Below are 16,033 nucleotides of genomic sequence, written 5' to 3'. Positions count from 1 at the left end.
TTATTATTTTATCCTTAAATATTTTTTCAGCATTTATTATTTATTGCAATAAAATAATAATATATAGTATATATGAATAAGTTTTCTAATTTTTTGTTGTCTTACTTTAAGAATAAAAAGAATATTATATATATATTAATAAGTATTTAACTATACATATTAAATCAAATTCCCGTTTTATAATTATCTTTTACATTTAATATAATAACAATAATTATATTTTCCAAATAGTCAAATATATTTTAAACATTCACTTTAGGTGTCATAAATAGATATAAGAAACTGTATATCTTTGATATACAAAACAAAAGACATTTTTGGATAATACATATATATACATATAAATTTTTACAAATCTAACCACTATAAAATAAAGAATAAAATATAATGTTATTAAGTGTATTATAAATTTAGAAAATAAAATTATTTATTATATATATTAAGCCTTACATTTTATTAAACAGAAAAAAAATATATTTATTTAATAACATTTTCAATTAAAAATAAATTCATAAAATTTTATATTATATTATAATATACATATAAAAAAGTGATATTTACTGCATGTAACTATGTAGCATAATGTGAAAGAAAAATAAATTAAGAATGTAATAAAATTTTTTTTCTACGTGCACTAAAAATATTCCTATTATAAACCATACTAAAAATAAATTTCTCTTAAAGAAAAATATAATGTTTTAATAGTATTAAAATTTTATTGATAGATTACATAAAGAAAGAATAAGCAAATTAAATATTTACGAAAAACATAAAAAGGATTAACAAATTATATACATATAATTAAACCAAAAAATTTCGTGGGTTACTAATCTTCTATTTAATATTATTATTATGGAAATCTGGTCTTAATTATTGTGTATTAATCAAATCTATATATATCTATATATATATATAAGAAATTAATATGCATTTAAAATCATTAGTTATAAATTTAACATACCTTGTAATTTCGCTGAATATATTAGTTATTATGGATTCAATCAAAAAAATATTGCTTAGAATTACGAAAATTCATATTCTAATAATTAATAATAAAGAATTAATTTTTTTTTTATATGTGCATTAACAAATTCCTACTTTTATTGATTTGAAGATTAATGAAAATTTTTTCTAGATATTCTTACAGAAATAAAAAAAATTATGCATGTTATGAATATCGTTATAAAATATGTATATTAATTTTTACATATGGCATTTGCCTGTTTCTATTATATTTTTCATTTATGTACGTTCTTTTTCTTTATTCTCTTACAACATAATGATATTTTAAAAATATTTTTCACTTAGAACATATGTTTTCACTTAAATATCGTCCGAATATATTTTTGACATATGACTTTGAACTTATAAAATATGTTTTCTTACTACTTCAACGGTTTTTTCTAATTTCTCATCATTAACTGTGAAATTTACATTTGTATTTTATTCTTTTATGCAGTCATCTATCTTGCTCTTAAAGTTGGCTTCCTCTATATACCCTATATTTTCTTTATTTACCAAAATATCTTCGTTAACATCAGTTACGTTTTTTGGAATTTCTGAATTTCACCCTAAATTCAGTTCTTTAATCTATTAATTTATGGAGCTATCAAAAGATGACTCTCTATTATATAAATACTTTTATTTTTTCCATTTTTTCAGTGTCGTTATAAATACAAGTGTACAAAGTTTTTCTAGTACTACTTTTTTTACATATTTATATAATTCTTGATAATATTCTTCGTGCTCCATTTACTTCATATTTATTAATGGTACATCATTTACAGTTTCTTCAATTTCGAACTTTTATAAGATATTCTGAAATTTTTTTGTCAATCCATTAAACAAGTTCTGTTCGAAATAATGTTCATTAATTATTCCTTTTATTGATAACCACTCTTTCGATAGATATTTTTCTTTTTTTAACAATGGAACTTTTTCATTTTCATTAGAAGATTTATTTTTTAATTTTTCAATTTCAGCTATTTATGATCGTTCCTTTTTACATTCGTTTTTCAAATTGATAAACCAGTCTTCATTTTTCAATTTTTCTGAAAGTATTCTATGTCTTTCTATTCATTTATTCAATAACGATTTTTGTAGTTTAACATCATCCATTCTTTTATTATTTACTATTATCTATTGATCTTCTGTTACTTTTAAATGTGTTTTATATTTATCATTTGTAAACTCTTCTATACATATTGCTAAATATTCTCCTTTTATGTATTTCCATTTTTCAGTTCTGCATTCGTCGAGTACTTCCACATGTATTTCTATAATGCTTTTTGTTCTGTCCTTTTTTCTCTTTGATATTTTTGAGTTTTTGTTCGTGTAATGTTCGTTTATTTTAATTTTTTTATGATTTCTTCATCATTATATAATGGATATTCAACATGTTCATGTGTTAAATACTTGTTCTTTTTACCAGCAATGAAGGTGTTACTATTCTTAGTAATTTTACTTTTTATCTTTTTTTTCTTTTTTAAACAACCTTATTAAAGCGTCCTGCAATATGTTAAAATGAGATTTTTAAGAAATATTATTACAGTAATGATATGTTTATCATATATTTCACGCTTAAATTTTATATTACTTTAATAAAAAAAGCAAAGAGAATAACGAATTGAAAAATTATTAAAAAAAATGATACGCATATGGTAGATATATTTCTTTCTGGAATTTTAAATACGTTTTAAATATGTTTATTATTTAGTAGAGATATTTCGAAAATAGTAAAGCAAGGAGCATTAGTGGTATCTGCAATTGTATAGAATGATGTTGGGCCTAAAGAACTTGGGATACGAATGAGTACACTTTGAGATGTCGAATCAGTTTTCTATGTATCACCCGAAGTTATTTTTTCATGTATGGTTTTTACTGTTCCTTTAGTAGTATCCAAAATTTTAAGAACTTGCGATATCACTTGTTGTGCAGAGAATAAAAATTCAGATACATTTATTGAAATTTCATCTAGAAAAGCTCTAGATAGTGTTAATGTTTTAGATTGTGACTGTTCTAAAGATGAAAGTGTCTCTTTTAATGTAGCTTCATCTATGTATTCAAGAGGGGAAGGTTGTGCATTTTGCGTTTGTTCTATTACTATATTTTCTTCTGTTTCATATGTATATGAACCATGTGAAAGTTCATATAAGTCTACAAGTTCGAGTATATGAAATGGGTTAACTCTGAACACATCGCGATTTATGTCTTTTGGAAAATGGATTTTTAGTGGTTCTTTATGAGATGTTCCCGAGATTCTATTTTTTAAAAAAACATCATTTTCTTGATTATTCCAGTAATTATATTCTTTTAATTTCTTGACACATTTACTATCACGCTTAAAATTTTATAAATTATTATTCCCTATTTTATGGTTTTCAAGAGTTTTAAGCCATTTAATTTTTTCTATACAGAAATCTTCTGTTTGAGGGAACAACTTTAAAAGTTTTTTATCTTCCTCCTTTAAAATAAATGAGCATATTCCATGATTAGTACTCGATCCAAAGTTCCTACTGGATACTGTTTCAAGTACTCCTTCCCGAAGTTTATTCGATAAACTATTTGGAATTAAATCTTTTTGTCTGATTAGGTAACCAACTAGTTCTATGTATTCCTTCCTAATTGTATTCTTTTTAATATGTTTTCTTTTTAAGGCAAGAGTTTTACTTATAATATAATTTCTATGAACTCCCAATTTATTTGACAAAGCCAAGCTGTACAATCCCTCGAGTTCTTCCCTTAAGTACTAGATTTAAGTGAATTATTAGGAAATATTTAAGAATTAATTTTTGTGTAGGTAGTATTATTTCCTTTTTTTTATAATAAATATATTATTTATTCATAAATACAGGTATATTAAAAAAAAAATAAAGTATATTACCGTGGACCGTGAACCTCTCACACTGACGCTATATTATTACTCTATGTCGTTGTAAAAATCCATCTGGAAGAAAAATTCGATTTTGCCTATGTTTATTTATCAATTTTATATTTATAATTAATATATATTAATTACAAGAAATTATAAAATTATCAACTATCTGGGAATTTGCTTGAGAACTTTAAAATGATTGAATATATCAATATTTATTTTATATAATTTTTATCATTTTTTTACATTAAATAACTATATTATAACTGGAAATATATCATAATCATGATTTCATACTAAATCATAGTACTGTATATATTTTTCTATAAAGTGCATATTGCCTTTATAAATGAAAATCCAAATAGCTATCAATAAAAAATTATATATAAGTAAAACGAATAGAAAATATGTACATTATCGTGTAAAAATATGATTAAATATGTATTGTGTTTTTTTTTTTTTTTTTTCCTAATACAGGGGCATATATATATAAGGATTATTACTTGTATCAATGTAAATAAGTCCTTTTATTCTTTTGATTATCCAAAACAATATAAACTATGGATAAAGTAATTATTAGTAGTGATAAAAGCTTTTTTTTTTATTTTGTTACTTTTTTTATTTATTTCTAATATAAGGCGTTAAAATGTTATAATTATACTGTTAATATTTTTTTATATTTAATACACCGTGTGGAGAAATGAACACCAATAATACATAAATTATTATATTTTGTGTTTATGATTCTGGCAAGTATATGCTATTAAATGTCTTCGTAACATTTAATATTGAATATATAAATAAATTGGTTAAATAATAAATATTTGTGTTATACATTATATGCTTGAGTAATTTTAAAATTGTATAAATTATTATATGTATATACACTTCTGTATATGGCTACTGCCACTTTTTAATAGGAATATTTTCATTTGTACTGAATTTTAGTTAATAAAATATATATTTAGGTTCTTTGTTTTATGAAAATAAATTTTTTTACTTGTTTAAAATATGAAAAATTATTAGGATATACTTTTTTAATATTAATTATACTACCATATATTTTAAAGTGAAAAATAAAAAATAACTTTGTAATAAAACAAAATAATATAATAAGTTCATGTAATTAGAATAATAGGCTGCATTAAATAGTACAGAAATTACTGAAATTTTATGGTTGAATTTTTGTAATTATTAATACATATATTAGTATAAATAAATGAATATAATGTTATTTATATTTTGGTCTTAACTGTATTTTATAGGTTTACGAAAAAATCTTTTTAAAACCACTATTATGTATTTACTATGCATGCAAATAAGCAAGTAATGTATTAATTTATACTAATTTTAAAATATGAACAGGTATATAATATTAAATAACAATTCAAATTTATTTACAACAACATATGTTATTCTATGATAAAGTAAACATATTACATTTATTCTAATTTTAATTATTTAATTGATACAAGTTATTAAGGGATAGATTATTTTGAGAGGAAAAAAATATATATGGTTACATATATTAATTGATAATTTTTTTAAATATTTAGATTATATCTTTGGAAGGAAAGCAATTTTTTAAGGGAACAAATATATAACGTTATGTTTCATATAGTTTCAACTATTTGGGAGATATAATATTTACACAGTTATCACTCTTCGTGTTATATTGCACAAGGAATTGAAATAATGGGAAATAACTAATTATTACCGTAAAAATATTTTTAATATAGTATTATTTATGTGCTTATTTTTGTTGAATACGTTGTATCTTTAATATATGCTCTTGAACTACATACGCTTAAAGAGAATAAATAAAAAATATTATAATCTTTATAAAAAAAAGCATAAAAATTACTAAATCGTGTGTATTCTTAAATTATATTGTTATAGTTATTTATTTCTTATGTATATAATAAAACTTATATATATTTTTCTTATATGTATATTTATTTCATTTGAAATATTTCTAAATTACTACAACTGAATGTATTATTTTTTTCTAATTTTTCTGTTAACCTTTATTTTATATATGTTAGTATTTGTACTAATTATATATATATAACTGAAAAGAAAAAAAAAAGTAGATACATATGAAGATTTTTCATTTATAAATAATGATACAATTTAAAATTAAATTAAAATTGTAATTTTCAAAAAATTTGAATCAAATTTGAATAAAAATTATAATTTTTAAAAATTATGATACAAAATAAAATTATATTAAAAATTATAATACAAAATTAAGAAAGTAATGTTCGGATCTAATTAAAAATTACATTTTTTTAAGGACTATTAGAAATACATTATAAATTCAATTTTTTATAGGTGTAATTGACAGTAAAGAGTTGTAAGCGAATAAGTACTAAATAAAATACTTCTAATTAATACAAGAAAAATGTTTGTACGAAATGCAATTATTTCACTTATTATTACCATTATCATTATGAAATAATAATTAATATTTTTTAATGATAATTACAAATTTTTCTAAAATATAACTTTTATAAAATTAGAATTATGCATAAGATTGAATATTTATAATTTTTAATTATTATCCTAATATATATAGGAGAGCATTATATATATATTCTGAACGTTGTATATTATTTATAAATCTGAAATATTTCAAATATTAAGAAATTATATATATATTCTTTTATTTTATTTTAAAATGAAAAGTATTAATAACAAAATTATTTGATCATTGTACCATATCAAGTAGTATTTTGTGTTTTGCATAATTATGAATGAATTCAAACAATTTACATTAATGAAGTAATTTTTTTTTTAAAATGAAATTTTGAATAAATCTATAAAATAGAATTTTAATGTAATTTTCTTTATGGATGACGTAAAATGCATTATAGATATTTGCATGGTATTAAGTATTTATTAAGCTTTAATAAAAAAGCTTTTTAAAATAAATACAGCATTTTTTATCGTTAGAGCTATATTAGATTATTCTTAGTTATTTTCTTAGTGAATACATTACTAAACTAAAGATATAAATTATGGAAGAAAAAATTATTTCACTGATATTTATTAAAATTTCTACTTTTATCCTTTTAAGTTGGATATATCTCTTTTACAATGATGTGGTATCATAAAATTATTTAAGGATATTTATAATATTCATGTCTTTCGTGTTTTATTTTTATTAATACTGTTTTTACTGTTAGATTATTTATATTTTAAATAACAAAAATTTGCTTAGTTTTTTCAGGTTACATTTAAAAAAATACGCTGATGAAAAATACAACTTTGATGGAAAATTAAATTAGAGAACTTGTACATTATTAGCTAAAAGTAAAAAAATAGTAATTCAGGTATCGTATGGTTAAAAGAAATGCCAAATAATGATGAAAGCATACAAAAAGATATATATACTGATGAAAAAGATGCCAAAAGAAAAAACAAAAATTCTAATTTATATTCATTAAAAAAGAGGAAATACTATAAACAAGTTATTGATTATAATAATGGATTCTTTAATGGAAAGCATTTCCAGTTTCAAAGAAAATGAATCAGAAAAATAGATCATGCCGATTATATTAAGTAAAACATGATTATTGCTATTATAGCTTTCAAAAAACTAAAATTTAGAAAATATCATTAGCTTGTTTATATATTTCTTACTACTTTATTGTTGGGGATAGGACTGTCCGTATTACAATATTATAAGTTGTTGCCAGAGCCAAAAGGAGTAATTTATAATGCAATAATATTAGAAGAATGGTTGGAGAAAGCACTGAATTCTGTGATATGTGGTCATTGACATCATTTTTTTTAAATAGTATATGGTATAATTTTGGTTTCAATAGTTATATTAATTGTTGCAATGATTTATATGAACCTTACAAATAAGGAGAAATATAATAAAATTAAATTGAGGGCCCAATTAAATGAATAATAAGTAATATTCTCATTTGGTTAAGGAGTTATTTAATAAGAATTAATATGTGTAATATCTTTAGATATATATTTTTTTTACACTTTCCTGTAATTTCTTAAATTTTACAAGTACATATACATATATATGGTTCTTTTGATGCGTATCAATAAAAAAATAATTTTTTTTTGTTTTTTGGTGAATTTTTATGTTTTAATGTTTTTGTATTTTTATTTTAATGTATATTTTTATTTAGTTATATATTAAGTTTTAATATATATTTGTGTCTTTAAATGTATTTTTAAGAAAAATAAATATTTGCATGTTGAACATAATATTTAATAGCACATTTTACATATCACAGTTGTAGTGTGATACATTATAAATAAATTAAAAAGGATATTTTTCTATTTTTGATCATATTCTATTGTAAAGAGATTATTTGATAACATAATAAAGAATGTATTATTATTTATAACTTGAAAATAAATTTTTTTTATTTGTTTGTAATAAAATAAAATTAGAGTGTTTTTCCGCGTTGATATATATATATATATATATATATATTATTTAAAATAACCTTTTTTTTTTCTATAGATTGTTTTATGATAAATATCTTATAAAGAATATTTAATATAAAAATCTTTTTAACAAATATTTATTCTTATTGCGTTGCTCAGAAAGGAATATGAGAATGCGTAATAAAATAGTATGTTTCTTGAATATTGTTTATTTGTAATTTTTTAAGAACTTCGAATTTCTAAATCTTCATAGATACATGAAGAGTTAATTCTATTAAATTTTTTTATTATTCTGCCTAATTTGGGCGCTCAAAGAACTTTGCAAAAATATTTAAATTTATATTGTATTGAAAATTTATAGATAAATATACCCTATGTTTTTTCTTATTTTTTGCATGATTAATTGATAAAATGAATGTATTAAATGTAAACACATATTAATAGATAAAATGTATAAATTCTGTTTTTTCCTATTTCTTAATAATAAAATTTTATATATGTGCATATGTGTCTAAAAGTCCATATTATCATTAGAGGAATTAAAATGAATATACATTTTTTAGAATAATAAAATATTGTATAAGTAAATATATATATATATGTGCTACTTCGAATATCTAAAAATATATTAAGAGATAATATCAACTTAAAAGTGTATAAAATATATATAGTTTATCCTGACGATCACTAGATTATTTTTATTTTTAAGACTCATTTTTTAAATAAAATATAATTTAAATGAAAGTATTATTATTATTATATAAATAATTCATAAATAAAAAACGTTATTTGTTTGGTTAGATGAACTTCATTTATGTTAATTTAAAAAATTACAGTATTTTTTTTATAAGGTTTAATTAAATATATGTAGTGTATATATTTCCCGTTTTACTGCTTTTCTAGTACATTTCATGTTTAATTTTTATTTATAAAATATTCTTTTTCATAGGTTCATCTTAAAATGGTAATGTAGTATTAGTATGTTTTACCGTTATCCTACTTATGTGTACCTTAAAAAATAATGTTTAATCAATAAAATAACTTATAAATATTTTTTTCTTTGTAAAACTATGAGTAGGATATAATGAAAATAAGATTACCATATATGGAGAATACTATTTAGAACAGGTGAACAAATTACTAATATGTATTTTAATAATAAGTATGTATGTATTTTTTTTGATAATATTATATATTACTATAACTTAATAAAATTTTTAATTCTATGCAAACACCATGTTTATGTATAGACATATGAAATAATTATTGTGTGATAATATGTTCGTTTCTGTTTTTCTTGTTATATGTACAAAAAAGAAAAAGGATAAATTATTATTTGGAACATATCGAATGTTATTTTATTCAGTACTTGTTTAAATAGAAACAGTGTAAAGATTGATGATACATTTACATATTTATTAGAAATTTGGAAAATAATTCTCAATTATATATATTACGAACTTTTTTACTATACACCATAATATAACAGTGATTATAGTATTTTTTTTGTTCTTAGGAAGACGAAATATATTTTTATAAAGATATATATATTTTAAATATTCTTTTAAACTATCCATTCTTTTAATTATTTTTATAAATTTTTAGGAATTATTCAAAAAAATTTGTATGAAGTGTATATTTCATGAAATAATAGGCCCAGCAGCTAAATTAAGTACTAGATATTGAAAGAATTTATATAAGTGGAACTAGATATAAAATTTTAATGAAGGATAATACCCAAATAATTTAAATTATTATGTGTTGATATAAACGAATAATTTTCATTTAGTCTTAGATGAAACTTATATAAATAGAAGGAAAAGCATGAAATTATTCTTGATTTAACAATTTTATACCACCATGTGGAGTTAATAGAGAATATTAAAAATAAAATAATTATAATACCAAGTATGCTTTTTTTAAATATTTTAGGAAATTTTCATATTAAAATGCACTACCATAATTAGTGAAAATTTTATTCTCATTTAAATATAAACAAGAACTAATTTTGTAATTTTATCATTATAGGATAGTTAGATTTTTGACAGTGAACAAAAAATTAATTATTATACTTATGTCCTTATAAAATTACATAGTTATAAGGAAGATACTTCTTCGTTATAAGAAGTTCCTTTCATATTATTCTTAATGTTGTAAATACTTTTTATATTTTCAAGGTTAACTGTACAGTAATATAATTTAAATATCTATATATTAAAAATGGTTCTTTAATTTAATTTTAATTTTAATTTTATAAGTTCTATAGTGGGACTTTCCAATATAAATATATTTAATAGTAAAAATAATTCATTTTAAAAAGGGTATCTCAATTAGGCAATCTCTAAAAATATTTTGCACATTAAATTAAACTAATTTATTATTGAAAATGATGAGGAATAACTATACCTAGAGCAATAAACATTTATACTGAAGAACATAATCAAAGAATCTTGAGGTTATATCAGTATATCTGAATGCATGTCACATATACCTTTGCAAAAATAGATATAACAACGTATATTGCATCAAGGGAGGTATAATTTTTTTATCATTATAGTTATTAATGAGGATCATTTGAATTATCATTGTTGCTAAATAAAAAATTTATTTTATTTTATATGATTTATCTTGTCATATTTTATATTGTGATTCTAATTCATAAGAATCATTTTTATGAATATTTTAGAGAGTATACAGGTATAAAGAGTATAAATCAAACTTAATTTTTCTTCTTTTAAAATACATTTTGCAATGTCGTAAGTGTTATATAATATGTCCAATTTAATTTTTTATTAAATCATCAACATGTGGTGTATCCAAATATATTTATTTTAATTAGTAATTGTAAAAGTTTTTATTACATGATAAAATTTATTTGATATATATTAACACAAGTAATTCATTATTATGTTCCATGGAAAATAAAAATTTTCAAGTATTCTTACAAGTAATTATTCAGAAGATAATGTATTTAAAAAGATATTTCTAATAAGATCAAATATAATATTTTATGTAGAAATATAATTAAGAAAATAAGGAACATATAAGAAAATTAAAAACTAAAAACATGCTTGGTTTTTATACCATTAAGTTTTTACCTTTGTACTTAAATGCTTAAAAAATTATTTAAAATAAACAAACATGGAAAATACTTCTGATATTTTAAATATCTTAATTATATATATATTAATATAATATATACATTTCTATTCATCCCATCCATTAACTTTGTTATTTAATTCATTATGAACTATTTGGAACTTACATATCACTGTTATCCACATGTTAATAAACAAATTAGGGGTGTTGGCAGAATATTTTAATATAATATAGTAAAGCGATTACTGGGAAAATTTTAAATAATTTTAATTATATATATTGATCAATAATGGAAAATATTTATAAAATGCATTCCTCCTGTGTAAAAGGTATTTGTATAATAGTACACAAAAGGATAGCTGATGGATGTGTAAAATTATAGAATTCAAAATTTATATATTTATTGAACATTTAATTATAAAAATAAAAAAAAAATTTATACAAGAATTTATTTATTAATTTTTATTTTATTTTTCTCAGTTGGACAATGTCTGAGAAGTTATATTATTTTTATATGATAAATTATTAAAAGGAATTTTATGTATTAATCATGCATTCTTATTTTAAAGTTTTCGTTTATAAATGAAGGTATCAGTCATTATATAATAAAGAAAAATTCAAAAGAAAATTTTCATTAGCTAATTATATTTTAATATACTTAATAAATATTCTCTTATTTATTTAATATAATAAGTACCTATTAATATAGATGTAACGGTTTAATGAGTATTTAAATAATTAAAATTGTAGCATTAATTAATATTTTTATATACATATAAACAAGGGAACGTCAATAAAATAAGTATAGCTTTATTTTATTTATTTTTATTTTGAATTCCTATATATTTGTGTATTATATTCTTTAATATGATAAAAATTTTATTTTATAAATAGTTATGCTGTTATGCTGAAACGAACAAATGAGCACTAAATTAAAATTTTTACTTTTGAATTAATAATAATATTTAAGATAATTTGAAAAAAAAAAAAAGGAAAGAGTTTTATATTGTTTATAATAAATATTTTACTTATTAATTTTTTTTTTTTTTGTGTATTTTTTTTTTTTTTGTGTATTTTTTTTTTTTTTGTGTATTTTTTTTTTTTTTGTGTATTTTTTTTTTTTTTTCGTGTATTATTTTTTTTTTTTTCGTGTATTATTTTTTTTTTTTCATGTATTTTTTTTTTTTTATGTTTTTTTTTGTTTATTTTTTATTATTTTGTTTTAATATATTATAAAAATTAAAGCTTTATACTGTAGTTTATACAATAGATTTATTTAAAAGTGATATAAAATTAATATTAAATGCTTAAGTTTTTTCTATAGTTTAATAAATATATTATTTATTAAAAAAATAACGAATAATATTATAATTATTTTGTACATAAAGTTAAATTACTAACATAATATAAACAAATAGAAATGTTGCAAACTTAAAATGTACCACAGAAAAAAAAGAAATATAATTAAAAGTACTTTTATTTAAGAAAAAATAGTTGAGCAAGAAATTATATTTTTCTATTTTTTTATTTAATATGTATAAATTCCCAAAGAACTATAGTATATATTATTATAAAAATGGCACACACATTTATATTATAGTGCATATTATTTCATACTAAACTGCATAAATATGTATTTATTATAATAGAAAATACGTCCTTAAATACTAAAATACCTTCAAAAAAAATTGGAAAATTTATTTTTGATAATAAAAATATTTTATGTTTATTCTTTTATTTACACAGATAGGTATTGAGTCTTATAATACTATATAGAGAACTTGTACATTTTGTTGCACATAATATGAAATAAATTATATTTATCAAAATTGTCATAATGTAATATACGTGCTAATATTTTTATATTCATTTCATATCGTTTAATTCTATAGAATTACGTTCTTTCGTTCCATATATAATATGTATAATATTATACTGTACAGTTCTAACGCTGATTTTTCGAAATTTGATTGCATATTTTATCTTATATATGTCAAATTAATTATTATATTATAAAAATTATTACATTTGTTTCAATTTACTATTAATATATGCCATATTTTTATTATTATTAGATTTTAGAAAATACATTAAACGTTTCATTTTCCAATATACATAGTTATAGTGTTTTACCTATATATTCATTGAATTGTACTTACATATATATATATAAGTATATGTATTATGTGGATGATTTCTTATAATAAATATTATATGCACCATGTTAAACTTGAGTAATGATATTAATATTGTTATGTACTTAATATGAATGTAATTTTATATTTTCTTTATATCTTCTTCATAATGTATAAACTTAAATAAAATAATTATTCTTTAATATTATATTGTTTTTTTTAAGCTTCTTAAACATGTTACCTAGTATCTTTTATATAAACCTTTTATGGTTATGTTAGAATTATACTCATTTGTATATTACTACTCTTGTAATTATGTCGGTGAAAATTTTTATTCTGACATTTAATTTTTTTTGATATTTTTTTAAAATACCCTCTAATTAATTTGTTCAAGCCCATATATCATATGAACAAATATATCTTCCAATAACAATTTATAAATTATAATTTTGTGCAGTATTATATGTTATACAACATCGCTAGCTATTAGAATGTGTCTGATTACACGAAAAACCATTTATCAATATTTGTTTATTTTGTTCATTTAGTTGTATCCATGCATTTACTTTTTTTCTTAATGAATACAGTAGAAAAACTTGCATGAAGAAAACCAGTTTTTAGAAAGATTGAATATTTGTAAATAAAAGACTACTGAAAAATAGTAATTTTATGTAGTAGTAAAATAGAGGGATTGTAGATATGCATTCTCATTTTTAATTAGAATAATTTATAGTGTTAGCAAAAAAAGAAATTAGAAAACTCCTGTAAAAAAAAATAATGTAATTATTGGAAATTAATAGATAAATTCAATGCAGGTAACATGAGCATCCATGTTCTGGTGATTAACACCGATGAAAGTAGATTTTACGGAAGGTTGGATTTATTTATATTTAGTATTATGGTGGTTATCGTTAACAAAATTTTTAAATGGTACCTTTTTGCATGCAAATACAAAAATGACTGCCATCTTGTCTTATACAGTTATTTTAATGACCATTATATAATCAATTACATTTTTCATCATAGGTGAGAAGATATTTTGTAGAAACTGTACTGTGGGAACCTTTTTTTAGAAAAGGTATAACTTATAATTTATATATTAAATTATAAAAAACGAAATAATTTCGAACGCTTTTTTTTTAAAGGTGCAAGCACTTAGGTTTTTCTTTGTAATAAATTATACTCATTATATAATAGAAATTTATTATAATCCTCAATAATTCAATATATATATAAATATCATGTTTTTTTTTGGACAATGTATTGTGCATATAATGTAAATATGAAAATAATACAATATAAGCTAAAGCTTAATATTATTTTATATTTAATTTGCTTTATTATTATGCACTTATATTAATATTATATATTAAATATAAATAAGACCTAATTCGAAATGTGTGTAAACGCTATTAAGGTATATATGTATATATACATGTATATATATAACAAAACAATTCCATAACTGTATATATATTTATTGTGGAATAAATTAAATTTTTTGCTATAAAATTAAAGTATTTGTACCCTATATATTTATTTAGGAAAAAATAAATAATTTAGAAGAATTCTGATTTATTTTTTAAAAGAAAGGCTTACAAAAATGTTTACAAATCATGAATGTTTCCAAAACAAAAAATTTGTATTTATAAAAAAATTGTTAGATGGATTTATGTCGTGAGTATATTGTTCATAATATATTTAATAGTATATGTTGATTGTTATAAAATATTAAATGTGTTAACCTATACTGTACAGAAATATTATATGAGTAAAAAATGATATGAACAAAATGTGCGAAAAATTAAAACTAAATGAGCTATATTAAAAATGCTAAATTGTTAATGAAATTAACATAAATAAACGTAAATAAATAATATTAATTTCTGTACATTTTTTTTTTTTTTTTTTAATTTGATTAATATCTTTTCTAAAAGTATACATTTTATTAAAAAAATTGTATATATAAAAGTAGACAAATTTTAAAATATTTCACTTAGAAGTGATGTTATAAATGGAACTCAATTGTAAATTATATTTTTAAAAAATTATTATACAAATATAAGAATTTTTTTTTTTTTTTTTGCATCTAAAAAATATATTTTTTCGCATATTAGACATAATCTTATAAACATTATTTTTTAAATATACAACAAATAAAAAATAAAAGTTTTATAATTAACAAAAAAATTTCAAAAATATTTTTTTTTCGCTTATTATTACGATTTTCATATTGTCATGATAATTAACATTTTTTATGAATAATAATCGTTTGTTACGAACTATAAAATTTAAGAAAAAATAATTATTGAGAAAACATAATTAAAATTTTCAATTATTTTATACTTTATACAGAATAATGCATTATTAATATGTTGTACATTTTATATTTTATTTAATCTGAATATTTTCATATACTAAGGAATCATATGTTTTGTTTTTTATTTTATTTTATTTTGAAAAGGATTCATAAAATAATTAATTAATATTCGATACAAAATAAATA

The 16,033-nt window shown here is 19.5% G+C and overlaps 2 pseudogenes, besides 2 other annotated features; one reads left to right on the top strand and one right to left on the bottom strand.

Moving 5' to 3' along the window:
- Window positions 1-1,416: 1,416 nt before the first annotated feature.
- PmUG01_12010800 lies at window positions 1,417-3,685 on the bottom strand (annotated as a pseudogene).
- Window positions 1,417-3,685: a sequence feature (STP1 protein, pseudogene).
- Window positions 3,686-6,894: 3,209 nt separating this feature from the next.
- Window positions 6,895-7,793, top strand: PmUG01_12010700 (annotated as a pseudogene).
- Window positions 6,895-7,793: a sequence feature (fam-m protein, pseudogene).
- Window positions 7,794-16,033: the final 8,240 nt, after the last annotated feature.

Source organism: Plasmodium malariae (assembly GCF_900090045.1).
Source record: "Plasmodium malariae genome assembly, chromosome: 12".
In the NCBI taxonomy this organism is placed as follows: Eukaryota; Apicomplexa; class Aconoidasida; order Haemosporida; family Plasmodiidae; genus Plasmodium; species Plasmodium malariae.
The sequence above is the reverse complement of the archived record's forward strand: the minus strand, read 5'-3'. Positions and strand labels throughout refer to the sequence as shown.